At 36.5% G+C, this 27,748-nt stretch overlaps 1 long non-coding RNA gene across 1 annotated transcript; it reads left to right on the forward strand.

Moving 5' to 3' along the window:
* Positions 1–435: 435 nt before the first annotated feature.
* On the forward strand, positions 436–26,359 carry LOC141497843 (uncharacterized). The gene is made up of 2 exons (XR_012471459.1): positions 436–521; positions 26,147–26,359. It is a non-coding gene; the product is annotated as an uncharacterized LOC141497843 (long non-coding RNA).
* The last annotated feature ends 1,389 nt before the right edge of the window (positions 26,360–27,748 follow it).

Raw genomic sequence — 27,748 nt, forward strand, 5'->3', positions numbered from 1 at the left:
TACTGGAAATCAAAGGATATATTGAGGAGGGCATTCTTGGTCACGTATCTGTAGTTTTGGGAATTCCTTTGAGTAATTCAGAAGTTTGCCTTCCCTCTGTATCTTTCTAATTCTGCTTCTCTCCTCATTCTACTAATACATACAAAGCATCCAAACTCCACAAATAAGGAGCCACATCTCCCTCTATATAGGCAGCACAACATGTTCCAGGGCTATTCAGGGCGCCAGCATCCTTCCAGTCAACCTGGTTCTCACACTGATGGAAGAGTGAGGTGTTACAGATAAGAAATGAACATGGGGTAGTTTTGGGAGTAGGTCTACTCATGCTCAGAAAAGAAAAGTGCTTAGCTCATAGTGGGTATTTAATAAGTGCTTGTTTCCTTCTCTTCCTTCCCTAGAATTTTCAGGAGCTCAGAAAAATTTCATGAAGAATATGGTACTTTAGAACTAGAGACTGAGGTGGACAGCCAGTGTCAGGGGGTCATGTGTGAGGAACAGCAAGGAGTATGAGAGAAGGAAAGGTAAAGAATATCAGAAAAGGTCTGTATTATGAAGAGTTTTAAATTCCAAATGGTTGTTTTAATCATCAAGACCACCATAGGGAGCCACTGGAGTGGCTTTTTGAGTGGGTTGACCTGGTTAAGAAAATTACTTTTGTAGTTATGTGGAGAATGGCCAAAAGTTGAGAGAGTCTTGACGCATGGAAGCCTCAGGAGACTTTTTTGAGAGATTTGGTAGAGATGGGAAGACAGTATTTGGCAGTTGACTGAATATGTGGGTGAGTTAAGAATTAAGTTGAGAGTTGAAGGACAAGACTGAGAACCTGGGTGACTAGAAGGATCATAGTGTTTTTGACAACAATAGGGAATGAATAATTGAATAGATTTGGGGGAAAGAATGGATATGTTTTTTGAATGTATTGACTTTGTGATATGTATGGGATTTATCATGTCTAAAAAGTAGAGACTGAGGTATGAGGTTAGCCTATAGCTTGATAAAGGATTATAGGACTATCTTCATAGATCTGAGAATCATCAGCCTAGTTAATTGAAGTCACCATTGGAGATAAGAGAAATGATTATCTCTTTTATTAATAACTAATTATTGAATCAGGACCAAGGTTTTTCCCCTTTTTAACTTCTTTACCCAGAAATCAACTAGTATGGGAAATCTTTCTCAAAGACTTACCCAAGCCAAAATCTAATCAAAGAAAGTAAAATAAATTTCAAGTTTAGGCTAATGAGAGGATTCATGCTTATTGTCTGAGAAAATGACCAGTCTAAGAAAACATGGATTTTCCCATTTTTCAGTCAGGCGATACGGAAAGTGATGTCTCTTTGACCAAGATTTGGGTGCTCAGAGTCAAAGACCTTAAGATCCTCATGGGAATGTAATCCACCTCTCATAGTATTCCTCTTATTATTAACCAATTAGAGTTGATTACCACCCTTGGAAACATCAACTCTTCCAAGAGTATATAAACTTTGAGCCCAGCATCATGAGGATATCTTTGGCATTTGAGACCTTTTTTTTTATTAGAAATGTTAACAGTATTAATAAAATTATTACTTACCCAAAAATTATATCTCTTGAACTTTTTAAATGTCACAGAGAAAAGAAGATGGTACAGGACAGAACCTTGGGATTATATTCACATGAATTAAGATCTGGCCAAAGATTGAAAATGAGTGGTCAGCCAGTTAGAAAGAGAATCAAAATAGAGCAATGTTCCAAAAATCTAGAGAGGAGAAAGTGGCAAAAAAGAGGGGTAATCATTAGTGTCAAATGTAGCAAAGCAATCAAGATGATTGGTGACTGAGAAAAGCCCATTAGATTTGGTGAGAGGGAGAAAATTTTGAAGGAAGCAATTTCAATTAAGTGATATCAATCAAAAACTAGATCAAAGGGGGTTAAAAAAAGGTATTCATATGGAAGGAGTGGATGGGGCAGCAAGGTGGTACAGTTCAAATCAGGCCTCAGATTGTAACTCTGGACAAGTCATTTAACCTGATTTACCTCAGTTCCTCATCTGTAAAATGAGCTGGAAAAGGAAAGCAAATCACTCCAGTATCTTTGCCAAGAAAACCCCAAGTGGGGCCACAATATTTGGATGTGACTGAAACAACTTCACAACAAAACAGAAAAGATTGAAGGAAAATTTTTGAAGCATTCACTATGGATGGCTTTTTCTGAGAGTCTTAACTGAAAAAGAAAGGGCTATATAAGATGGTGGTTATTGTAGATATTAGATTACAGTGAAGATTTTTTTTAAGTATGGTAGAATCTTATCCTGGCATTAGTGTTTGTAAGCAGTAAAGAATAAAACAGAATATAGGGAGAGATTGAACATAAGAGAGGAGAAATAATTGGGATGTAAGATGAGGGGTGGCAGGTGAGGCAGAACCGAGCCTCACCTCTGATTGCCTATAAGTAAGCTTGGACCAGGTATATACTCAGCTCTGTCTCACCTATCACCCCCTTAGCACATCCCTGGATAATAGAGACAGCTTGCTGGAGGAGATGAGAGGTATGTGTTTAATGATTTATGTATGTTTGGCCTTGTTTGTATGTTGGCCTTGCTGAAAAGGGCTACTCCTTCATCACAGTCTGAAATAAAGAGAAAGGGGCAGCTAGGTGGCATAGTGGATAAAGCACTGGCCTTGGAGTCAGGAGTACCTGGGTTCAAATTCGGTCTCAGACACTTAATAATTACCTAGCTATGTGGCCTTGGGCAAGCCACTTAACCCATTTGCCTTGCAAAAAAAAAAAAGAACCTAAAAAAAAAAAAAAGAACCTGAAATAAAGAGAAAATGGTGAAGATTATGTTAAGGGGATTTAATTGAAGAGGAAGAGAAGGAATAGGAGAAAAGAGGGAGCTGCTGGTGGGTTACCTCAATTTTTTTTCTATAAAGTTTGAAGCAAGAGCTTGATTGGAGGAGAGATTAGAGAGAAAATGGGACATTATCAGGGATGTTTTATGATCTTTGACAGTGAACTGAGTATTGGGTTAAATTATCCTTGTAATAGGTGATAGCACAGAACTACATGATATCTTTAGGGAGATCTTTTCTTCCTCCCCCAAAATAAAAACAATTTCTTTGGGAGAAGGGAAGTAAAATAGCTAGTTAGTAATTAAGGTGCAATTGTGTGGAAATGCTAAAAAATGATGAGCAATTTGTAGTTTTCCTTCCTGAATGAGAACAAAGCTAGAATTATAGATTGGGTAAATGAACCCAATCCAAAGTGCCTAGGTGGGTAAATCTGAAGTGGTTTAGATTCAAAAGATGTCATTCTTATGGTAAGGCAGAAGAACAGTTCACTGGAATTCTAGTTCTAAAAAGAATCATGAAAAATCCTGTTAATCCATGTAGTATAATAGAAAAATCACTGAAACTGGAATAATGGGACAGGGTTCCAATCCCAAGTGGCTCATTTGTTTACTGTCTATATCATCATAAACATGTCACCTTACCTCTTGACCTCATTGCCTCTAAATATTCCCTAAATTTCTTTTTTCTTGTCTTACTACTATAGATAGCATTTCTAACACCTTATAAAATAGTATTGGTGATAATGGATGTTTTTGTTTGACCGGTAGTATTATTGGAAAGGTCTCTCTCATTTATCCCCATTTTATATAATGTTGGCTCTTGGTTTATGATTAATATTACTTCTAGTATTAAGGAAAGTTCTATTTATTCCTACATTTTCTAGCATGTGTTTTTAAATAGTAATGATATTGTACCTTGTGAAGCTCTTCCTCCATAGATAATAATTACATACTTTTTGTTGTTCTTGTTATTCATGTTACCTGTTCTATTGATAGTTTCCCTAATATTAAACCAACATTGAATTCCTGGTATTAATGAAACCTGGTCAGAATGCATAATCTTTTGATAGATTTCTGTAGCCTCCTTACTAATATTTTGTTTAAAATTGTTTATAGCAATGTCTGTTAGGAGAGTTGTTTTGTATTTTTCTTTTTCTGCTTTGACTCTCCCTGGTTTAGCTATCAAGACATAAAAGGGATTTGAGACCCTTTTCCTTTTTTCCCCAAATAGTTTTTATATTATTGAAATTAATTTTCTTTGAATGTTTGATAGATTTAGCTTGTAATTCTATCTGGTCTAGGATTTTTTTGTTGTTGTTGTTGATTTTTTTTTCATTTGGGAACTCAGTTTTGATTTTTTCAATTTCTTTTTCTGAGATTGTGTATGAGGTCAGCAAAATTATGGTAGACCAGGGAGGGAAAATGTTAGGTGGAGGTTTTGACTGATAAGATCCTTTTAACTTCTAATTCCAATAGGGCAAATAGAAGTGGGGTCAAGCAGGAAACAGTTAATTTAAGCCCATGGGGTCTGATGAGGTTATCCAAGACCACAGAGAAGAGGGTCTAGAAGAAGTCTAGAATTGGGGACACAATATCTTAACAAAGGAGACTAAGAAAACAGCCCACAGGTGTGAACAGATGGAAGGAACAGCAATATTAAGAAAACCCAGAAAGAAGCATATATCCTAAAGAAGGATGTCAATAGTGTCAAATTCTACAGAATTGTTAGTCAATACATCTTTATTATGCATCTACTATGATCTAAGTATTGTGCTGTGCTGAGGATGCTAAGAAAATAGGGGGAAAAAAATCCCTGCTCTTAAGGAGTTCATAGTCTAATGAGGAGGTAACAATCAAACAAAGGCAGACTTCAAAGAACTAAGGCATGGAGAAAAAGTGGAGGCAATGGGTAGTTTTTTTCTAAGAGTACAAGCATTTTGCTAAGTGCTTTACAAATATCTCATTTGATCCTCAGAATCCTCTGAGGTAAGGATGGGAGAGACCTTGGGTATGTTTGTAGCCAGTAGAAAAGGAGAGAAATTAAGAGTGGAGAGAGGTTGACCTTCCTTCATTCATCTTTAGTCATTCGCTGAAAGCGATGTTCACTGTCAGAATGAGGTTATGCTAGACTGGGAACTATGGATAAGGCTGTGACCAAATTTGAAAAGACAGAAAAGGAGAGAACTGAAATCTTGTTAAGAGGTGAGAAGTGCACAAGAATACTGAGGGTTGTCAGGAATCTGAGAGACTGCTATCCACAACAGTGTTTGGAAGTAAGGGGCCAGTCAATGGCCCTTACCCCTGCAGCTTTAGCTGTGATGACACGGCCTCCATACCCAGAAGCTTTAACTACAGGGTGACCAGTGGAAGAAAGGGTATGAATGGACAATTGGGGGAGGGCGATGTAGGGGGTTGGAAATAGAGAGAATTGACAAAGAACTGCTATTGTTGAGAATGTAATTACTATCTCTGCCCCCCTCATTTTGAGGACCAAATCCAAATAACTCAACTTCTCCTACCTTTCCAGTCTTCTTATTTCTTACTCCCCATCATGTACTCTTCAGAAACATTGGCCTTGTGCCTGTGTCATGAACTAGAAACTCTATCTTTCAATTCTATTCCTTTTCTCTGACTGTCCCTCATCGCCGGGATGCTCTCCCTCCTTTTCTCTGCCAGCTGACTTCCTTGGTTCTCTTTAAAGTCACAAGTAAAATTCCATTTTCTTCTCCATTCATTATCAATTATAGTGTTTTCCCTCTGTTTATTATTTTCTATTTATCATATATATTGTATATTTCCTTCATTAGGTTATGAATTCCTTGAGGACAGGTACTATTACTTCCTTTTTTATCCTGAACAGTTAACAAAAAGACATTTAATGAATACTGATGATTGACCAACTGCCACAGCTACTGCTGTTGCCACTGACATTATCCCAAGCACAGTAAAGATGCTCCACAAAGGCTGGATCTTAATGCACAAAGATTTTACTGTTTTTGTTGGGAGGGAATCATAAATGAGGTAACACCCCTCCAAGTCCTCTTTTGTCTTAGTTTCTTCAAATTCTCTTTTACATATCTGTCTACCTGGTCTCTCATATTTAGTATTTTTTTTGCTTTTGCAAGGCAGTTAGGTTAGGTGACTTTCCTAAAATCACACAACTAGGTAATTATTAAGTGTCTGAGACCACATTTGAACTCAGGTCCTCCTGACTCCAGGGCCAGTGCTCTATCCACTGTGCCACTTGTCATATCTAGTATTAAGATAAAGTTGTGGTTAACCAAAGCTTTCCTGGTCTGTATGTATTTTGTTTGCTTAAAGGTAGATGAGAGAAACTATGGTTGTTTAGCAGTGATGATTTATTCAGGAAATTATCCTTCCAGTTGCTGGGGGTTTACCACTTGGGGGCTCAATTCACACAAAGAGAATTTTATTGATATCTATAATAGCTCTTCCAAAATTGGGGAAAGATTAAATAAAAATAAACCAAGAAGTCAATATCTACATTGCAGCGGGGAGAGTCTTAGTAAGAAGAAAACTTCAACTTCTTCTCTCAGAGGCAGTAACTTCTAGCAATAGCCCCTCCTTTTTTTTCCCCCCAAAGCAGATTAAAGAATCCTGTCCTACACTCCTATAATGACTGGAGTGGAGGGCAGTGACTGAAAGAAAAGTTTCTCCCACGAGAACACCTGAAGGGAGCAGATACAAAAGGGTTATGTTATGCTACTATATGCATTAGGGGCAGAGAGGGGAAGTTTTCCTTTCGACTTAATTCCCATCTAGAATGACAGAGTGGGACCACATTATGTCTAAGCTGATAACTTTATTTCTATCTCTTCTAGTTTTGATAGTATGTGATTCCTGCTAAGTGAGTTCAAAAGAGTGAGTGGTCAGAGAGTGAATGATTTTTTGGAATTAGAAGTTTAAGAGAAACTTTTCAGTCAAAACCTCCATCTGGTCTGCCATAATTTTGCTGACCTCATTTCTGACTATTCCACTTGGAACATGAGTTTAGCCTAATGAAGGTTTATCATTCATTCATATAAGAATTGTTCCTTCCCTCAATTCCTCTGATTGGGCAATTTCAAAACCCAAATGAAAGTTTTCCTCCTTGAAGTCTTCCCAAATTAATCCCATCTAATTTTTGTTCCTTTTTTAAATTGAACAGCCTTAGGGTAGTCTTCTGGGGGTTGATGGTGCAGTGGTTAGAGGACCATACCTGGGGTCAGAACCAGAGTTTGAATCCCACCTCAGACAATTGACATTAACTGGCTGTATGAACTCAGGCAAGTCACTTAACCATGATTGCCTGTATCCAGGCCCACCCTGATTCATATCTGCCCCCTGAAGGACCAGACTCCTCCAGACTCTGGAGGAGAAAGTGAGACTGGTGACTTGGCCCAGCACTCCCTCCCTCAAATCGAATTCATGTGCATCTCCCTGATGTCAAGGTCTTCTCCAAGAATAAAGGATAAACATCATCACATGTTTGGGCTGTCATTGTAACTGCTAAATTCATCTCAAGTGTGTATGCTTTGTCTCCTCAGATTTCAAGGACCCCCCCCCCCCAGTACATGGAAAGGATTAGAATGTCTTGGCCTAGTAAGGAGATCAACAAACATTGTTGACTTACTGAACAAATATTATAGTTTATTAACAGTAGAGTCCTCCAACTAAATTTAAATTTTTTTCTCTCAAAACATGTAATATCTCAGATGAATTTTAGACTGACTTATTAATGGAAAAAGTCCTTTCATTCATTAAAATACAATTGAAAGTTACAGGTTATCTTTTTGGAAAATGTTTTTATTTTAATTTTAAAAACCAAATAAAATTAGTATCTCCATATAGAGAGATAGTAGAATAGAAAAAGAGAAAACTACACATGAAATTACAATTTTCATCATGTACAGTTTGCTTCTTCCTCCAAATACAGAACAAATGGAATTAAAATGGGATACTTTTATTCAGAATACTTTTTAGTTGATTACTTAATTTATACCACTATTAGATGACTGAGTTTGCATCAGAATTGTGCTGAATTTTAATAATTGTTTTTATAAACAAGATCTTGTGATATTTTAAAATATTTTGTTTATCTTACAAAAAGCAGCTCTTAGTGATAAAGATTAAATAGATTTTAGCTTGATCTGGTTATTTTATATATATGTATATATATATGCATATATGCATATATATTTAAGATTTTTTTTCTGTTAAGACAACTATTATAGTTCTATCAGGAAGTTTAAAAAGTTCCAGTCTTATGCCCAAAGGGCAGCAAAAATGTGCGTACCCTTTGATCCAGCAATACTGGGTCTATACCCTGAAGAGAAGATGAAAGGGTACAAACATCACTTGTACAAAAATATTCATAACAGCCCCTGTTTGTGGTGGCAAAGAATTGGAAATGAAAATGTCCTTCAATTGGGGAATGGCTTAGCAAACTATGGTATATGTATGTCATGGAACACTATTGTTCTATTGAAAACCAGGAGGAATGGGAATTCAGGAAGCCTGGAGGGATTTGCATGAACTGATGCTGAGTGAGATAAGCAGAACCGGAGAAAGGTTGTGCACCCTAACAGCAACATGGGGGAATGATCACCTTAATGGGCTTGCTCATTCCATCAGTGCAACAATCAGGGACAATTTGGGGCTGTCTGCAATGAAGAGTGCCATCCGTATCCAGGGAAGGAACTGTGAAGTTTGAACAAAGACCAAGGACTATTACCTTTAATTTAGAAAAAAAAACTGATATCTTATTGTCTGAACTTGCTATCTCTTATACTTTATATTTCTTCTTGGGGATGTGATTTCTCTCTCTCATCACATTCAGTTTGGATCAATATATACCATGGAAACAATGTGGAGACTGGCAGATTGCCTTCTCTGGAGGGTGGGGGGAGGGAAGTAAGATTAGGGGAAAGATTGTAAAGTTTAAAATAAATAAAATTTTTATAATTAAAAAAAAAGTTCCAGTCTTCCTCCCTCCCTTCTCCCCATACATGTTTCCTATTATGAATTATTTAAAACCATGCTATGAGTATATGATTGAAATTATTTCCTAATTTTACTTCATGGCAGTCCTGTTAGCTGCAGGGAATGCTCTGATAAATAAAAAGCATCAGAAAAAATTAAGGAAAAATGGTCCCAGAAATTTTGTTTCTGTCAGGGAAGATAAAATGTATAATGGAACTGATTCTTGAATCTGTGCTAATTTATGTAAATCAATGAAACTTCCTTCAGAATTACAAAACTCATTAAAATGTTCTCAGAAACTCTTCCTTATGAGCTGAAAAATAAAGATCACACAATTAAAATTTCTATGTCCAGGGGCAGCTAGGCGACGCAGAGGATAGAGCACCAGCCTTGGAGCCAGGGGTACCTGGGTTCAAATCCAACCTCAGTCACTTAATAATTACCTAGCCGTGTTGCCTTGGGTAAGCCACTTAACCCCATTGCCTTGAAAAATCTAAAAAAAAAAAATGTCTATGTCCATTTCATCCATTTCGTACCTGAGCAAGAATCCTTACTACACCCCACTCAACAAATGGTCATCAGCCTTTGCTAGAAAGAGGAGCAACTTTCCACCTCCCTAAGGCAGCCTGTTCCACTTTTAGATCTTTTTTTATTTTAACAAGAAGAAAGTTTCATTCAAAGTAAGTAACATTTACTTTCTGTTGTTGAGAAAATTGATTTCTTTCTGGAAGGTTTCTAGATAGGAAGGTTTTCTTCATTATCAAGGTGAAATCTATATTTTTATGCACTTGCTCCTACTTCCTTCTACAAAGAACTCTTAAATTTTTGAAGAAACTGACAGCTCCTCTCCACCCTCTATCCCCAACTTTTCTCAGCTCCAGGCTCAACTTCCCTACTTCCTTCCTTCAACTGATCCTAATATAGAAGAAACTCTAGACCCTCCAAGATTCAGGTCACTCTCTTCTCTTCTGGGTCTTCTTCAGTTTGTCACTGTCTTTTCTGAAATGTAGCCCCCAGCTGACTAGATTTGTTTTTATAATGGCAGAATATAGTGGGACTAGCAGCTACTTATTCTTGACCTCTGAGTCTTTTAATGCATCTAACACAAGATAGGACCTGGATGACTGAATTCATAGACTCTAGCGAAGACTGAGGCTGGTGACTTTCCACAAGACCCAGTCTCACTTAAATCTAATTCACTTGCAAGTCAGAACATCACCCTTCTGAAGGCATTAGTCCTCTTTGAGAATGAAGGACAAACAACAATATGCAGCAGCTTATTGGAAATAAGCTTCTTCTCACACATTGTCAGTTACACAATGAACACACATAGTAGATGGTAAATAAACCTGCTTATTCAATCAATGGCAAAATATAAATCAAAGATAGTATACTTATGAGAATTTTTACCAGACAAGATAGAGTGAACTGAGTTCAACCAAGAGAGAAAGTCTTAGATCTCACCCAAGGGGTACAGCATAGCAAACTGAGATAAGGACATAATGGTGGTTGCTCTGTTTGGCTTTTTCCCAATTTTTCCTTCAGGGTTTTGAAGAGAGGCTGTAATATCATGACTTCTTTCTTGAAGTTGGAAGCCTAAAGACCAAGATCTTCACTTCTCATCAGCTCCCTCCAACTTTTCACTTGGAGATGTGGAGCACTGCATAAACAGTCTCACTTGAGAGGGAGGTCCTATCCCAATGGTCCTTTAAGAAATATTTAAAAGTCTTCTATTTCATTAAAAGCTCATTTCCCCCTGTAATATTGCAGTCAGCTATACAAAGTAAGTTATTCTGGGTTGTAGCCTTATTTCTTTTGCCTTTTGGACTATTATTCCAAGCTTTCCCCTGATTTATAGTGTTTTTACATTATTGCTATTATATAAGTTGTTTTCCTGGTTCCTGCTCTGAATCATTTCATACTAGTCTTCCCAGGTTTCTCTGAAACTATCCCATTAATAATTTATTATAGCATAATAATATTATTTCACATTTATGTACCATATAAATATTCTCCAATTAACAATCACTCCCTCAGTTTCCAATTTTTTTGGATACTACAAAAAGATGCTATAAACATTATTTTGTATATAAAAGTTCTTTTTTTCTCTAGTTTTCTCTAATCTCTTTGGGATATAGAACTAGTAGTGGAATTACTAGGTCAAAGGATATCTATAATTCAATAACTTTTGGAGTATAGTTTCAAATTGCTTTCAAGAATGGCTAGATCTGGGCAGCTAGGTGGTGCAGTGGATAAAGCACGGGCCCTGGAGTCAGGAGTACCTAGGTTCAAATCCGAGTTCAGACACTTGATAATTACCTAGCTATGGGGTCTTGGGCAAGCCCCTTAACCCCATTTGCCTTGCAAAAAAAAAAGAATGGCTAGATCAAGTCACAATTCCATCAGTATTGCAGTAATATGCCTGTTTTCCCAGTCTCTCCTGTAATTTGTCGTTTTCCTTTTTTGTCAGCTTTGTCAATCTCATAGGTAGGAAGTAGAACCCAAATTGTTTTTTTTTTTAATTTTTATTTATTTAAGGCAATGGAGTTAAGTGACTTGCCCAAGGTCACACAGCTAGGCTGTTATCAAGTGTCTGAGACCGGATTTGAACCCAGGTACTCCTGACTCCTGGGCCGGTGCTCTATCTACTGTGCCGCCTAGCTGCCCCTTTGGTTTTAATTTGATATAACTAATAATTATCAATAATTTAGAATATTTTCTTTGTATCTTTTTTTATGGCTTGGAATTTTTTCTCTAAAACTTTCATTTCTTCTGAGCATTTATAAATTGGAGAATGTCTTTTATATTTAGAAATTTGAATCAATTTCCTGTGTCTTACATACGAGATCTTTATACAAGAGAAACTTGATGAAAAAATTTTTCCTTCTAGTTACCTGCTTTTCTTCTAATTTTAGCTACATTCATTTTGTTTGTACAAAAACTGTTAATTTTATATATTCAAAATTGTTCGTTTTACCTTATGATCTTCTCTATTCCTTGTTTGGTCATGAACTCTCTCTAACTCTCTCTCTCTCTCTTCTTTTTTTTTTTGCAAGGCAATGGAGTTAAGTGACTAGGTAATTATTAAGTATCTGAGGTCAAACTTGAACTCAGATTCTCCTGACTCCAAGGCCAGTGCTCAATCCACTGTGCCACCTAGCTGCCCCTTGAACGCTCCTTTTATATGATTGATAATTTCTTTTCTACTCTTCTAATTTGTTTATCATACCCAAGGCCACACAGCTAGGTAATTATTAAGTGTCTGAGGCTGGAATTGAACTCAGGTACTCTTGACTCCAGGGCTGGTGCTCTATCCACTGCTCCACCTAGCCGCCCCCATGTCAATCTTTATATCTAATTCATGTAACCTTTTTGTGCTTGTCTTAGTATATAGTATAGATGTTGATTTGTAATTAGTTTTTTGACAGCCTACTTTCCAGTTTTCCCATTAATTTTTGTCAGATAGTTCTTACCGCAATAATTAATATTGTTGAAGGATCTAGCCTTTTCTGTAATATTAAATAACTATTATCTTATGCTTGTCTGACATTTTCTGTGGGCCTCTGCCCTCTCCATTGTTCAACTTAATCCTCTTCTCAAATGTAAATTCACTAAGATATAGAAAGCAACCTAGCCCTCCCTCATCTGTCCTGCTCTTCACTTTCCATGGTGCATGCCTGTCTCCAGTCACATCCAGATGGGTCATTCCTTGACCCCCTTCCATATGATTCCTCCCTGCACAGGAGGTGGACCTTAAAAAAGTTTGGCCAGATCCCTTCTCCATGTGGGACCCATGTGGTCCTAGCTCCAAGCAGTTGGATTCACGTTGATCTAAGCCCAGTTTTGTGACTGTTTCCTTTCCCTCTTCCTTTTTTCCTCTCTTTACTGTCTCTGCTGTTCTCAACAACTCAGCTTATGACTGTTACTTCTTTGCTTAATTTAATTACTTCTACTAAAACTCACTATCTTGCTTCTTCCCTCAGGAACTTAACATGTTAAATTTTTGTAGTCATCTGTGAACTTATACAATGACCTGCGAATTAAATTCTGTATCTTTTCTTACCCTCATGAGTCCGAGAGTCTTGTGATTTCCTCATATAAAAGAACCATGGCTGTCACCTCTGGGATCTCCTCACCCCAGCTGTTCCAGCAGAAGTATCTTTAGGTTGATCAAGTACTAGGCTACTGCTTTAGTATATTGTATACTAATATATTCTACCATTAAATTTCTTAGCCAAATCATTTTGATAATTATTACTTTGTGTTATAGTTTGAGATCTGGTAATACTAGATCCCTTTCCCACATTTTTGTTTGTTTGTTATTTCCTTGAGATTTTTGACATTCCCCAAGATAAATTTTGTTGTTGTTTTTCCTGGTTCTATAAGATAATCCTGTGGTGGTTTGATTGATATGGTACTGAATAAGTAAATTAAATTAATAGTGTTGTCATTTTTATTATATTGACTAATCCTATCCTTGAGTAATTTCTTTCTCCATTTATTTAAATCTCTCTCTTTTTTTGTGCAAAGAATGTTTTGCAATTTTATCTTCTCATTTTTAGGAGGCAAAATTTGCTAGTCCTTTGTGTGATCATCCTGACTGTGGTTCTTTGGTACTTGAATTGCTTTCCTTTGGCTTCTTATAGTATTTTTTTCTTTGCTTATGGAAGCTCTGGATTTTGATATGACATTTCTGGACCTTTTGGGGGGTTTCAGTTAGGGATTGGTGGATTATTTTTATTTATATCTTTTCATAGATCTGAGAAATTTTGATTTATGATTTCTTGAGATATAATAGGATTTGGAAAAAACCCATGGTTATAAAGTTTAATGATTCTTTTTTTTTAAAAATTTATTTTTATTAAAGATATTATTTGAGTTTTACATTTTTCCCCCAATCTTGCTTCTCCCCCCGCCCCCAGAAAGCACTCTGTCAGTCTTTACTTTGTTTCCATGTTGTACCTTGTTCCAAATTGGGTGTGATGAGAGAGAAATCATATCCCAAAAGAGAAGAGAAGTCTAAGAGGTAACAAGATCAGACAATAAGCTATCTGTTTTTTTTTTTTTCCCTAAATTAAAGGGAATAGTCCTTGCACTTTGTTCAAACTCCACAGCTCCTTATTTGGATACAGATGGTACTCTCCTTTGCAGACAGCCCAAAATTGTTCCTGATTGTTGCACTGATGGAATGAGCAAGTCCTTCAAGGTTGAACATCACTCCCATGTTGCTGTTAGGGTGTACAGTGTTTTTCTGGTTCTGCTCATCTCATTCAGCATCAGTTCATGCAAATTCCTCCAGGTTTCCCTGAAATCCTGTCCTTCCTGGTTTCTGATAGAACAATAGTGTTCCATGACATACATATACCACAGTTTGCTAAGCCATTCCCCAATTGAAGGACATTTACTGGATTTCCAATTCTTTGCCACCACAAACAGGGCTGCTATAAATATTTTTGTACAAGTAATGTTTTTGCCCTTTTTCCTCATCTCTTCAGGGTATAGACCCAATAGTGGTATTGCTGGGTCAAAGGATATGCACATTTTTGTTGCCCTTTGGGCGTAGTTCTAATAGCTCTCCAGAAGGGTTGGATGAGTTCACAGCTCCACCAACAGTGTAATAGTGTCCCAGATTTCCCATAACCCTTCCAACAATGATCATTATCCTTCCTGGTCATACTGGCCAATCTGAGAGGTGTGAGGTGGTACCTCAGAGAAGCTTTAATTTGCATTTCTCTAATAATGATTTAGAACATTTTTTCATGTGGCTGTGGATTACTTTGATCTCCTCATCTGTAAATTGCCTTTGCATATCCTTTGACCATTTGTCAATTGGGGAATGGCTTTTTGTTTTAAAAATATGTCTCAGTTCTCTGTATATTTTAGAAATGAGTCCTTTGTCAGAATCATTAGTTGTAAAGATCGTTTCCCAATTTACTACATTTCTTTTGATCTTGGTTACATTGGTTTTATCTGTGCAAAAGCTTTTTAATTTAATGTAATCGAAATCACCTAATTGGTTTTTGGTGATGTTCTCCAACTCTTCCTTAGTCATAAACTGTTCCCCTTTCCATAGATCTGACAGGTAGACTAGTCCTTGATCTTCTAATTTGCTTATAGTATTGTTTTTTATGTCTATGTCCTGTAACCATTTGGATCTTATCTTGTTAAAGGGTGTGAGGTGTTGGTCTAATCTAAGTTTCTTCCATACTAACTTCCAATTTTCCCAGTAATTTTTATCAAAGAGGGAGTTTTTATCCCAATCACCAGACTCTTTAGGTTTATCAAACATCAGATTACTATAATCATCTCCTGCTTTTGCACCTAGTCTATTCCACTGGACCACCACTCTATTTCTTAGCCAATACCAAACAGTTTTCATGACTGATGCTTTATAATATAATTTTAGATCGGGTGGGGCTAAGCCACCTTCTTTTGCACTTTTTTTTCATTAAGCTCCTGGAAATTCTTGACTTTTTATTTCTCCATATGAATTTACTTACAATTTTTTCTAACTCGTTAAAATAATTTTTTTGGAATTTTGATTGGTAGGGCACTAAAACAGATAGTTTAGTTTTGGTAGAATTGTCATTTTTATTATATTAGCTCTACCTATCCATGAGCAGTTGATATTTGCCCAGTTATTTAAATCTAATTTAATTTGTGTGAGAAGTGTTTTATAATTGCTTTCAAAAAGATTCTGAGTCTGTCTTGGCAGATAGACTCCCAAATATTTTATATTGTCTAAGGTTACTTTGAATGGGATTTCTCTTTCTAGCTCTTCCTGCTGTTTCTTGCTAGACATATATAGGAAAGTTGAGGATTTATGGGGGTTTATTTTATAACCTGCAACTTTGCTAAAATTGCTAATTGTTTCCAGTAGTTTTTTAGATGATTTCTTGGGATTTTCTATGTAGAGTATCATGTCATCTGCAAAGAGTGAGAGTTTTGTCTCTTCCTTCCCAATTCTAATTCCTTTAATTTCTTTTTCTTCTCTAATTGCTGATGCAATTAGATGCAAACATTTCCAATACAATATTGAATAGTAGTGGTGATAATGGGCACCCTTGTTTCACCCCTGATCTTATTGGGAATACCTCTAGCCTCTCCCCATTGAGTATAATGCCTGTTGATGGTTTCAGATAGATACTGCTAATTATTTTAAGGAACAGTCCATTTATTCCTACACTCTGTAGTGTTTTTAATAGGAATGGATGCTGTATTTTGTCAAAAGCTTTTTCAGCATCTATTAATATGATCATATGATTTCTGATAGGTTTGTTGTTGATATAATTAAGTATACTAACAGTTTTCCTAATATTGAACCAACCCTGCATTCCTGGAATAAATCCTACTTAATCATAATGTATTATCCTAGTGATGACTTGTTGCAATCATTTTGATAAGATTTTATCTAGGATTTTTGTATCTATATTCATCAGGGAGATAGGTCTATAATTTTCTTTCTCTGTTTTAACTCTTCCTGGTTTAGGTAACAGTACCATATTGGTTTCATAGAAAGAGTTAGGCAGAGTTCCATCTTTCCCTATTTTTCCAAAGAGTTTATATAGTATTGGAACCAATTGTTCCTTAAATGTTTGGTAGAATTCACTTGTGAATCCATCAGACCCTGGGGATTTATTTTAGGGAGTTCAGTAATGGCTTGTTGAATTTCTTTTTTCTGAGTTAGGGTTGTTTAGGTATTTAATCTCTCCTTCATTTAACCTGGGCAACTTATATTTTTGTAAATATTCATCCATTTCACTTAGATTATCATATTTATTGGCATAGAGTTGGGCAAAATAATTTCAAATTATTACTTTAATTTCCTCCTCATTGGTGGTGAGTTCACCTTTTTCATTTATGATACTAGCTATTTGGTTTTCTTCTTTTTTTTTTAATCAAATTGACCAGAGGTTTATCAATTTTATTGATTTTTTCATAATACCAACTTTTGGTTTTATTTATTAATTCAATAGTTTTTTTGCTTTCAATTTTATTAATTTCTCCTTTAATTTTTAGAATTTCTAATTTGGTACTTAATTGGGTATTTTTGATTTGTTCTTTCTCTAATTTTTTTAGTTGCATGTTTAGTTCATTGATTTCCTCTTTCTCCAATTTATTCATATAAGCATTTAGAACTATAATATATCCCCTGAGAGTTGCTTTGAATGAATCCCATAGGTTTTTGTATGTTGTTTCATTATTGTCATTATCTATGATAAAATGGTTAATTCTTTCTATAATTTGTTTTTTTGGTCCACTCATTTTTTAAAATGAGGTTATTCAGTTTCCAATTTGTTCTGGGTCTATATCTTCTTGGCCCAGTATTGCATATAACTTTTATTGCATTGTGATCTGCGAAAGATGTATTCACTATTTCTGCCTTTCTGCAGTTGATCATTAGGTTTTTATGTCCTAGTACGTGGTCAATTTTTGTATAAGTTCCATGTACTGCAGAGAAAAAGGTATATTCCTTTCTATCCCCATTCAGTTTCCTCCATAAATCTACCATATCTAATATTTCTAACAATCTATTTACCTCCCTAATTTCTTTCTTGTTTGTTTTATGATTCAATTTATCTAGATCTGATAGCGGGAGGTTGAGGTCTCCCACTAGTAGAGTTTTGCTATCTATGTCTTCCTGTAATTCTTTCAGCTTCTCCTCTAAGAATTTGGATGCTGTCCCACTGGGTGCATATATATTCAATATTGAAATGACTTTATTGTCTATGGTACCTTTTAGGAGGATATAGTTTCCTTCCTTATCTCTTTTAATGCTGTCTATTTTTGCTGCTTCTTTGTCTGAGATAAGGATTGCTACCCCTGCTTTTTTTACTTCAGCTGAGGCAAAATATATTTTGCTCCAACCTTTTACCTTTACTCTATATGTATCTCTCTGCTTCAAATGAGTATCTTGTAAGCAGAATATTGTAGGATTCTGGTTTTTAATCCATTCTGCTATTTGCTTACGTTTTAAGGGAGAGTTCATCCCATTCACATTTAAGGTTATGATTACTAATTCTTTATTGCCCTCTGTGCTATCTTCCCTCTGTTTGTATTTCCCCCCCTCCCCCCCTTATCCATATTCCCCAGTCTTTCGTTTCTGAAAACTACTCCCTTCAGTGTGTTTGCCCTCCTATATCACATCTTCCCCTTTCCCTTTTTCCCTTTTCCCTTCCCTTCCTTTTATTATTTCCCCTTATTCCCCTCACTCCCCTTCCCTTTCTCCATCCCCCCTCCCCTTTTCCCCTTTTAGTACTTGAAAGGTTAGATGTTTTATAAGTTAACTGAGTATGTGTAGGTTGACTTTAAGCCAAGTCTGATGAGAAGAAGATTCAGGTGTTTCTCTTCTGCTCCCTTCTTCCCCACTATTACCATAGGTTTTTTGTACCTCTTAGTGTAATGCAATTTACCCCATTCAATCCCCTCCCTCCTCCTGTCTCTTTCCTATCCCCCTTTATAGGGCGGTGGTGTTTTTTTTTAGATCATTCTGTCTAAGTCGTAGAAAATTCTGAGTGTCTGACCCTTCTAGTTCTGTATATTCTATCGAATAGAGTCTAAATTCCTGAGAGTTATTAGAGTCTTTCTCCCAAATGGAGGTTAAAGCCAGTTACATCCCATTAGATAGTAGACTCATGGATAGGTCATGAACGTCCACCATTTCTGGCAAGGTGTATTCTCTCTGTTAGAGTTACATTTATTGCATTTTTTTCCTTTTACCACCCCCCCCTTTTTTTTTACCTTTTCATGTGTCTCTTGAACCTCCTGTTTGATGTCCAAATTTTCTGTGTAGCTCTGGTCTTTTCATCAGAAATTTTTGGAATTCTTCCATTTCATTAAATGTCCATCTTTTTCCCTGGAAGAGTGGGCTCAGCTTTGCAGGAAAGTAGATTCTTGGCTGCATTCCAAGCTCCTTGCTCTTCGAAATATCTCGTTCCAGGCCCTTCAATCCCTTAATGTTGATGCAGCCAGGTCCTGCATGATCCTTACTGTGGCTCTTTGATATTTAAATTGTTTCTTTCTGACTGCTTGCAGGATTTTCTCTTTTATCTGATAGTTCTGCAGTTTGGCCACAACATTCCTTGGTGTTTTCATTTTAGGATCTTTTTCTGGTGGGGATCGATGTACTCTTTCGATAACTACTTTGCCCTCCGATTCCATGATATCAGGGCAGTTTTCCATCACTAGATCCTGTAATATTAAGTCCAGGTTTTTTTCTCTTCAATGTTTTCAGGAAGTCCTATAATTTTCAGGTTACCCCTCCTCGATCTATTCTCAAGGTCAGTGGTTTTGTTGATGAGGTATTTTACATTTACTTCTATTTTTTCTATTTTTTGATTTTGTTTAACTGACTCTTGCTGTCTCGGAGTCATTAGTTTCTGTAGACTCCATTCTTTGTTTTGGGGAGGAGTTTTCTTCATTAACCTTTTGCAACTCCTTTTCCAATTGGTGAATTCTACTTTTGAAAGAGCTTTCCATTTGACCAATTGAGGTTTTGAGAGAATTAATTTCTATTTGCATTTGCTCATTTGAGGATCTGAGAGAATTGTTCTCATTTTGTAATTGTCCAATTGATGATCTGAGAGATTTATTCTCCTTTTGTGTTTGTCAATTGTACTTTCTAAGGTTTTGTTTTCTTGTTACAAGGTATTAATTGTCTCTCCCAAATTTTTAAGCTCCTTCCTTATTTCTTCGAGGAAGTCTTTCTGTGCTGGAGACCAGATTGTATTCTCCTCAGAGGTTCCAGCTCTCTCTGGGTTGGGGTCTTTCCCTTCCAGGAATTTTTCTATGGATCCACCTTTCTGCTGACCCTTTTTCATTATACTAAGACCTTGAGTTGGGGGGGGGGGCTGGTTCACCTGGGCTTGGGATTACTAAAGCTTTACTGAGCTCAGTTTCTCTGGATGGCCAGTAGGAGGTGCTTGTTGCCCTCTCTGGAGTGTCTGTGACCTGGGTTGCAAGGCCTTCTCCCTTTGCCCAAGGGAGGAATTGGAACTATTGAATTCTTTTGCCTTCAATAAATGGTGGGCTTGACCCTGGCCTGAGGTCATTCCTCAGCTGGGCTGGTTCCTCTGCTCACACACCTGGGCCCGAGGCATAAGTAGTTTGCAATTGTTTGTTTTGGAGGAGGCTTCAGTGCAATGGAGGCATGGACTCAGATTTTCTCAGACCCGAGGAGCCCAGAGATGGTGTCCGCAGCTCTTCTGCACCAGACCTCTCCCCGTAGCCCCTTCCCCAAGCTCCAGGCAGAGCACCAACACCAGCACATCTGCTTCCCCGCAGACCCAAGCCCCTTTCGTCCAGCCCCATTGCTGATTCAGCAGGTCCCGCTCTCCGGCCCTCAGACTCCCAGTCCCAATTCAGCTGTTACTCTTGCTGATCCGGGTCTGATACTCACCCGCCTAAATTCTACCAAAGCTGCAGCGGGAGACAAATCCTGAGGTAGATGCTCTTTCTCCTGGCTTTTCTCTCTGGGTTTCGTGAGTCGGACTTCCTCTAAGAGGTTTGTTTCATGTGATAGATAGGGAAGAGATCAGGAGACTCTAGAACTGTGCCTGTCTTCTCTCTGCCATCTTGGCCGGAAGTCCCTAATGATTCTTAAAGTATCTTTCCACATATCACTTGATTTTCTCCTAATACATCTTGGTATCTAATGAAGTCATTGGTTTCTATTTGGTCTAATTTTCAAGGTATTCATTTCTTGGTATCCATCTTGTTCTTCTAAGATTTATTCTTGGGGGAAATGGACAGAAAATACAGGTTCCTCAAATTTCCCCCCAAAACAAGACAGAACATCACTTCAAAAATGAACTTAAAGCAGCAGAAATAATTAAAAGTCCTGGTAAAGTAGTTGTCTTCCTAAGACAACTACTTGAGAGGACCTTAGGAAACCCCCAAAATCTGAGATAGATGTTTGACCTGAGTGAAGTGCAAACACCTCCAGGCAGACTCTGCTGAATCAACAAACAATAAGCAGCTGGGTCAGTAGCAATCTTAGCTTCAGGAACTTCCACCTCAAGGAGAATGTGAGGGTAGGGCAACTAAGTAGGGGAAGATTAAAGGATGCCCTACTGTTGTAGGATACCTGGTCCAGTTATGCTGATGAACTAAGTTGTGTGTTCTGACTGTGGGCTAGGAGGAGTGAGTGTAGCAGCTATTGACTGAGCACTTGCAGGACAGCAAGAGTCCCTAGCTTGGTTCCAGGGCAGATGGGGTAAACTGAAATGTGCAACCATGGGAAGGACTGCAGGAAGAAAAAGCATGCTGGGGGCCCTAGCCATGACCCAGAGGCAGTGAGGTGTACCTAAGGTGCCCCCAGACAGTTCTTAGAAAAAGCAGTATGGAAAACTTGAAACCTGATGCACAACCCCCGCCTTCCAAACCTGTTGCTAAAAAAATAAAATAATAATGAGTAAACAAAAGGGAAAGAACTTGACCACAGATAGCTATTATGGGGATAGAGAAGAGCTAGATTCATACTCAGAAGAAGATAGTAGAGTTTAAAAAGTCATTCCTACTGTAAAGTGAAAAGGGCAAATGGTCACAAACCCAAAAAGAGTTCTTGGAAAAGTTTAAAAAAGCCTTTAAAAAATCAAATAAGAGAGGATGAGGAAAAATTGGGGGGGGGGGGAGAACAATTCAAGAAAAATATGAAAAGAAAGACAACCAATTAGATAAAGAGAGATCCAAAAACTTAAGAAAATAACTCCTTTAAAAACTAGAATGGGGAGGGGGGCTGCTAAGTGGCATAGTAGATAGAGGACCAGTCCTGAAGTTAGGAGGATCTGAGTTCAAATCCGACCTCTGGGTTAGTCACTTAATCCCGATGGCTTAAAAACAACCACAACTAGAGCGGGGCAAGGAGAAGCTAATGACATCACATGATAACAAGAAGTAGTGAAACAAAAATCAAAAGAATAACAAAGTAGAAGAGAATGTGAAACATCTCATTAGAAAAATAACTGATCTAGAGAACAGATCAAGTGAAGACTATAGAATGCTAGACTTCTGAAAGTTATGGTTTTTAAAAAAAGAATGTAGATATATTCTAAGAAATAATGAAAGAAAATTGCCCTGAAGTTCTAGAAAGAAAAGGTAAAATAGAAATAGAAAAAAAAAATTTCCATTGATGACCATCTGAAAGAGATCCCAAAATGAACCCTCATAGGAATATCATAGCCAAGTTTCAAAGCTCCCAGGTTAAGTAGAAAATACAACAGCAGCCAGAAAAAAAAGTAATTTAATTACTTTAGAGCTACAATCAGGATAATACAAGACCTAGCAACTTCTACATTAAAAGACCAAAGAGCTTGGAACATTATATATAGAAGAGCAAAGGCGCTGGGTTTGCAAACAAGCACAATTTACCCAAGAAAACAGTACAATCCTAAATGAAAAAAAATATATACATTTAATGAATTGAAAAACTTTTAGATATTTGTGATAAAAAGACCAAAACTCAATGGAAAATTTGATGTATAAGATGTAGGAGAAACATAAGGTACACATTAAAGATGGATTAGGAGAGGGACTTCTAGAGTAGAACCAAGATGGCAGCTCAAAGCTAAGAAATTCCAGGAGCTTTTCCCAAAACAACTTTAAATGAAGCCTCTAAACTGATCCTAAAATACACAAAAAAATCAGTGAAACAAGTTCTCAACTCAAGATATGTAGGAACCTCAGTAAATATCTATTATCACATGAGTGAAAGGGCAATATAGCCCCAAATAGGCAGGAGAGGTAGAAAGTCAGCTGGAGGTTCTTAGCCACAGTGCAACTAAGGTTTAGGCCAGCAGTAAGGGTCCCAACCCCAGCTCAGAAGACCAAGTTTGAAACCCAGGAATGCTGGGGCAACAGGCAAGACTGGACTGGCCTGACACAGGGAGCAAACTGCTAGCACCTGCAATTCCATAAACAATTGGTAAGCTAGGGACCAAACCCCTGGCCACAGCATAGAAAGCTTGTGACTGTGCTCCCTTTGCCTCAGGAGCAAAATTCAACTATCAAAAATGAGAAGGAAAAAAAAAAGCATGAACCATAAAAGCTACTATTCTGAGAGGGATGATTAAAAATGCCATCTCAGAAGAGGAAAGCAGTGACAAAATGTCTACAAAGGGATTTTCAAAATGGTCACAAATACAAAAAGAACTCTTAGAAAAGTTCAAAAATAATTTTAAAAACCAATTTCTCAAAAAATTGAGAAAAGGAATGAGTCATTTGGGAGAATTATGAAAAATGACTGCAGAACACAATACCTCTCAAAGTAAAATTAGACAAATGGAAAAAGAAAAGTTAATCACCTAAAATTTAGATTAAACAAATAAAACCAAAGGCTGAAAAAAAATAGAAGAAAATGTAAAGTATATTTTAGGAAAAATGATGGACCTGGAAAATAGATCCAAGAGAGATAATTTAGGAATTTTTAGTTTATCTGAAAGCCATGATGGATAATATGCAAGATATTATCATGGAAAATTACCCCAATATCCTAGAACAGTTTGTGTTTCTATGTTTCTATAAGAAATGAGTCCGCCGTGGATAGAGCACTGGCCCTGGAGTCAGGAGTACCTGAGTTCAAATCCAGCCTCAGTCACTTAATAATAATAATATTACCTAGCTGTGTGGCCTTGGGCAAGCCACTTAACCCCATTGCCTTGAAAAACTAAAAAAAAAAAATAATGAGTCGATGGACTTTGGAAAAGTCTGGAAAGACTTGCATGAACTGAGGCTGAATGAAATGAGCAGAACTAGGAGAATATTGTAGACATTAACAGCAACACTGGAAAATGATCAACTATGATGGACTCAGCTCCTCTCAGCAGTTCAGTGATCAAGGACAATTCTGAGAGACTTGTTAAGGAAAATGCCATCCACATCCAGAGAAAAAAATAATGAGTATGAATGCAGAGCAAAGCATACTATGTTCACTTTTAAAAATCTTTTCTTTCGCTCTAATTCTTCTTTTTACAACATGCTTAATATGGAAATATATTAAACATGATTGTACATGTACAACCTGTAGCAGCTTGTTCAGTGCTTTGTGAAGAGGGGAAGGAAGAGAGGGTAGAAGAAAAATGTAGAATTCAAAGGCTTGCAAAAGGATGAATGTTGTATGTAATTGGAAAAAAATGAAGTGGGGGGAAAAAGAATAACAATCATAAGGGACTCAAAAAGGTCAAACTATTCTTTTTTTTTTTTGCAAGGCAAACACTTAGCCGCCCCTCAAATATAAATTCTTAAAGCATATAGATAATATTTTCCATTATAAGAATAGTTTGGAGGTGGCTAGGTGGCGCTGTGGATAAAGCACCGGCCTTGGAGTCAGGAGTACCTGGGTTCAAATCCGGTCTCAGACACTTAATAATTACCTAGCTGTGTGGCCTTGGGCAAGCCACTTAACCCCATCTGCCTTGCAAAAAAAAAAAAAGAATTTATATTTGGTGTTGCTTTCAAGAGTTCAAATAGAAGATTTGAGGCTGATTTGAATATGATGGGAAGATTCTAAAAAATAAATTTGAGTAGGGAGAGGTAAAAAGGGAGCAATTATACAAAAGGGATGTGAATTTAAGAACAGTTTCAGTTGAAGCAGAATTTAATGGTAATAGAAACAAGTCTTTTTTCTTAGCAGTATATGGTAGATACTTATATAAAAATTACCCATAAAAACTTTAAATTGAATGAAAATTTTTGTAGATATTTTCTCAGGAAAAAGGTCTCTTATCACACATATATATATAAAGAACTTTGTCAAATGCATAAATCTTATGAGTCATTCCCCAGTTGATAAATGGTCAAAGAATATGAACAGGAAGTTTTTTGATGAAGAAATCACAGACATATATATATATATATATATATATATATAGTCTTAAAAATGCTCTAAATCATGATTGATTAAAGAAATGCAAATTAAAACAACTTTGAGATATCATCTTATACCATCAGATTAGCTAAAATAATAAAAGGGGAAAACAACAAATTTTGGTGGGGATGTTGAAAAACTGGCACACTAATTCACTTTTTTAAATAGTTTGTTGTTTTTTTTTTTTTTTGCAAGGCAATGGGCTTAGGTGGGTTGCCCAAGGTCCACACAGCTAGGTAATTATTAAGTATCTGAGGCAGGATTTGAACTCAGGTACTCCTGACTCCAGGGCTTGTGCTCTATCCACTGTGCCACCTAATCACCCCTAATTCACTTTTGTTGGAACTGAACTGATCACCATTTTAGAGTACAATTTGGAAATATCCCCATAGTTATAAAACTATGTTCCCCTTGACCCAGCAATACCAGTATGATCAGGGAGAAAAGAAAAGAATTTATATGTTCTAAAATCTTTGTAGTGGCAAAGAAATGGAATGGGGGAATGGCTAAATAATAAGTGGTATATGATTGAAATGGAATACTACTGTGCTATAAGAAATGATGAATTTGATGATTTTTTTTAAAGTTGCAAGATTTGCATGAAATAATGAAGAGTGCAATGAGCAGAACCAAAAAAATGTAAATAATAATAACAATATTGCTCTAAAAACAACTTTGAATAAGTTGTTTTGAGTACTGTGAATACTTAGATCAGTACATAGGACTGGGCATTGGGAGATAGTGTCATCTCACTGTGCTGGGAAGATTAAATAAAGGTGTAGTTAGAGAATATAATTATGTTTGTTATCTAAGAACTGATATGTATGAATTCACTGAGAGTGGACACTAAATTGACCACAGACAATCTGCTTTGGTAAAAAGAATATCATCAATGAAATCGTAGATCTAAGCTTAAAGTATAAATAAGAGGCATCATTTATACAGTTTCTCAGCACATTGTTTTTCACAAGACACACAGAACAAAGTACATTGTACATGTTTGCTCATATTTCCTGAAAGAATGAATTTTCAAGTTCTCTCACGTCATTGGAGGTTTTAAGGTATAGATTTCATTACCCTGCACTAAATTCATGTTGCCTCAGGCAACTTAAAAGATGGAAAAGTTACTGATTTTGTTTCCTTACATTATTACAAAAACATCATATACCTTTAGCTCATAGGATTTCAGTGTACCTACAAATAGGTATATCTGTAGTTTTATTAGTTTTTTTAAAAAATGCCAGAAAGCACATGAGCATTAAAAAAAGCAAAATATGTTTTGTTTGTGATCAGTGCCTTTAATATTACAATCATTCAGGTTTTTGTCAATTTTGCTAGTTTCTTGAAATTTGCACATTTCTATCAGAATATCCTCGACACAGAATCAGTATTGAAGAATTGAAGTAGAGAAGTGTTGAAGGTATTTTGTCAATGTATTTCATATTTAAATTTTTTTTCTTTTATTTTTAAAGCATCAGTGAACCACTGGAATTCCAGGACTACATGGATTAAAGCACATGATTCATCTATTCATCGCCTTCAGTGATTTTTGTCTACCCAACCCTATCAAAAGAATTTTTCAAAGAGTGAAGAATATCAGTTGGGGAAGTTGTATTTTCTAAGTATGTGAAGTATTAGGAATGTTCTTCTAAAATTTTTTTAAATAAATTTTATTTAAACTTCCATTGATGAGTATAATTATTCATATAGATAAAAAGAAATGCAAGCAGTCAAGCATAAAACAAGATTTTAAATGCATCCATCAATTTCTGTTTCCAATTTTTATTTGTTATTTAATGAAAAGATATACATATTAACTTAAACAACCTTAACAAGCAGTCCTGATTTTTTCTGGAGATGCTTTGTATTAACTAGAAAAGGCCTCTAGAAGTTTATTTTTTTCCTTCATTAAGTAATAATAGCTCACATTTACTTTGATGCTTGCAATTTGCCTTGAATACATTATATCATTTAAGCCTAACAAAGGCAGTGCCTACACACTGGTGTTGTGATTATCTCCATTTTACTAATGGGAAAGTAAGGTTGATAAAAATTAAATGACTTAGCCAGGATCACACTGGATTAATCAGTATCTGGGTTTATAACTGAATTCAGGGCTGTATGACTTAAGGGTTTTGTTTTGGTTGTTTTTTTGCAGTGTTATACCTTACATAAACTTAGAGAGTATTGGTTTAACCATATACAATATGGCTTTTTACATTCAGGAACTGAGCCCCAGACAAGTTAAGTGAGTTGCCCAGGGTCAAATAACTAGTAAATGAGACAGTAGTAAGTGGTTAGATAACTCAGTAGATAGACCTAAGTTTAAAGCCTTAAACTGATAACCAAACTATCCATTTTTTTTTTAAAGAATAAAACAAGGGGCAGCTAGGTGGCGTAGTGGATAAAGCACTGGCCTTGGAGTCAGGAGTACCTGGGTTCAAATCCAATCTCAGACACTTAATAATTACCTAGCTGTGTGGCCTTGGGCAAGCCAGTTATAACCCCATTTGCCTTGCAAAAAAAAAAAAACAACCTTAAAAAAAAGAATAAAACAAAAAGAATGAATTGTAAAAGCATGCTCAGAAATTGCTAGGGAGGATTTTGGAAGTCAGAAAAAGAGGTCAGGAATGATACCTGAAGGCCAGCATCTACTAAAAAGCAGCTTGTTTTGTATCACTTCATTTTACAGATAAGGAGACATGCAAAAATGACCATTGTGATCAGAGGCTACTTTGCCTTGAAATGGATCAAAAATGACTGTGAAGGAAGAGCAGATTTTCCCTAAAAAAATTAACAGTCGTAGGACAGACACATTGTAGAGTGTTCAGAAGGGGCTGACCTTATAGTCAATGGGACTTGGGTTCAGATATTAGGAAGGGAAGATAATAAACATTTATTAATACCAGCAATTATACTAATCATTTTATTATCTCATTTGATCCTCACAACAACCCCCTAGGTAGGTACTACTATGACCCCTATTTTTCAGTTAGAAAAGCTGAGGTGGGCAGAGATTAAATGACACAGGGTGGCACAGATAGTAAGTGACTAAGACTGGCTTTAAACTTAAC

Source organism: Macrotis lagotis, chromosome X (assembly GCF_037893015.1).
Source record: "Macrotis lagotis isolate mMagLag1 chromosome X, bilby.v1.9.chrom.fasta, whole genome shotgun sequence".
In the NCBI taxonomy this organism is placed as follows: Eukaryota; Metazoa; Chordata; class Mammalia; order Peramelemorphia; family Peramelidae; genus Macrotis; species Macrotis lagotis.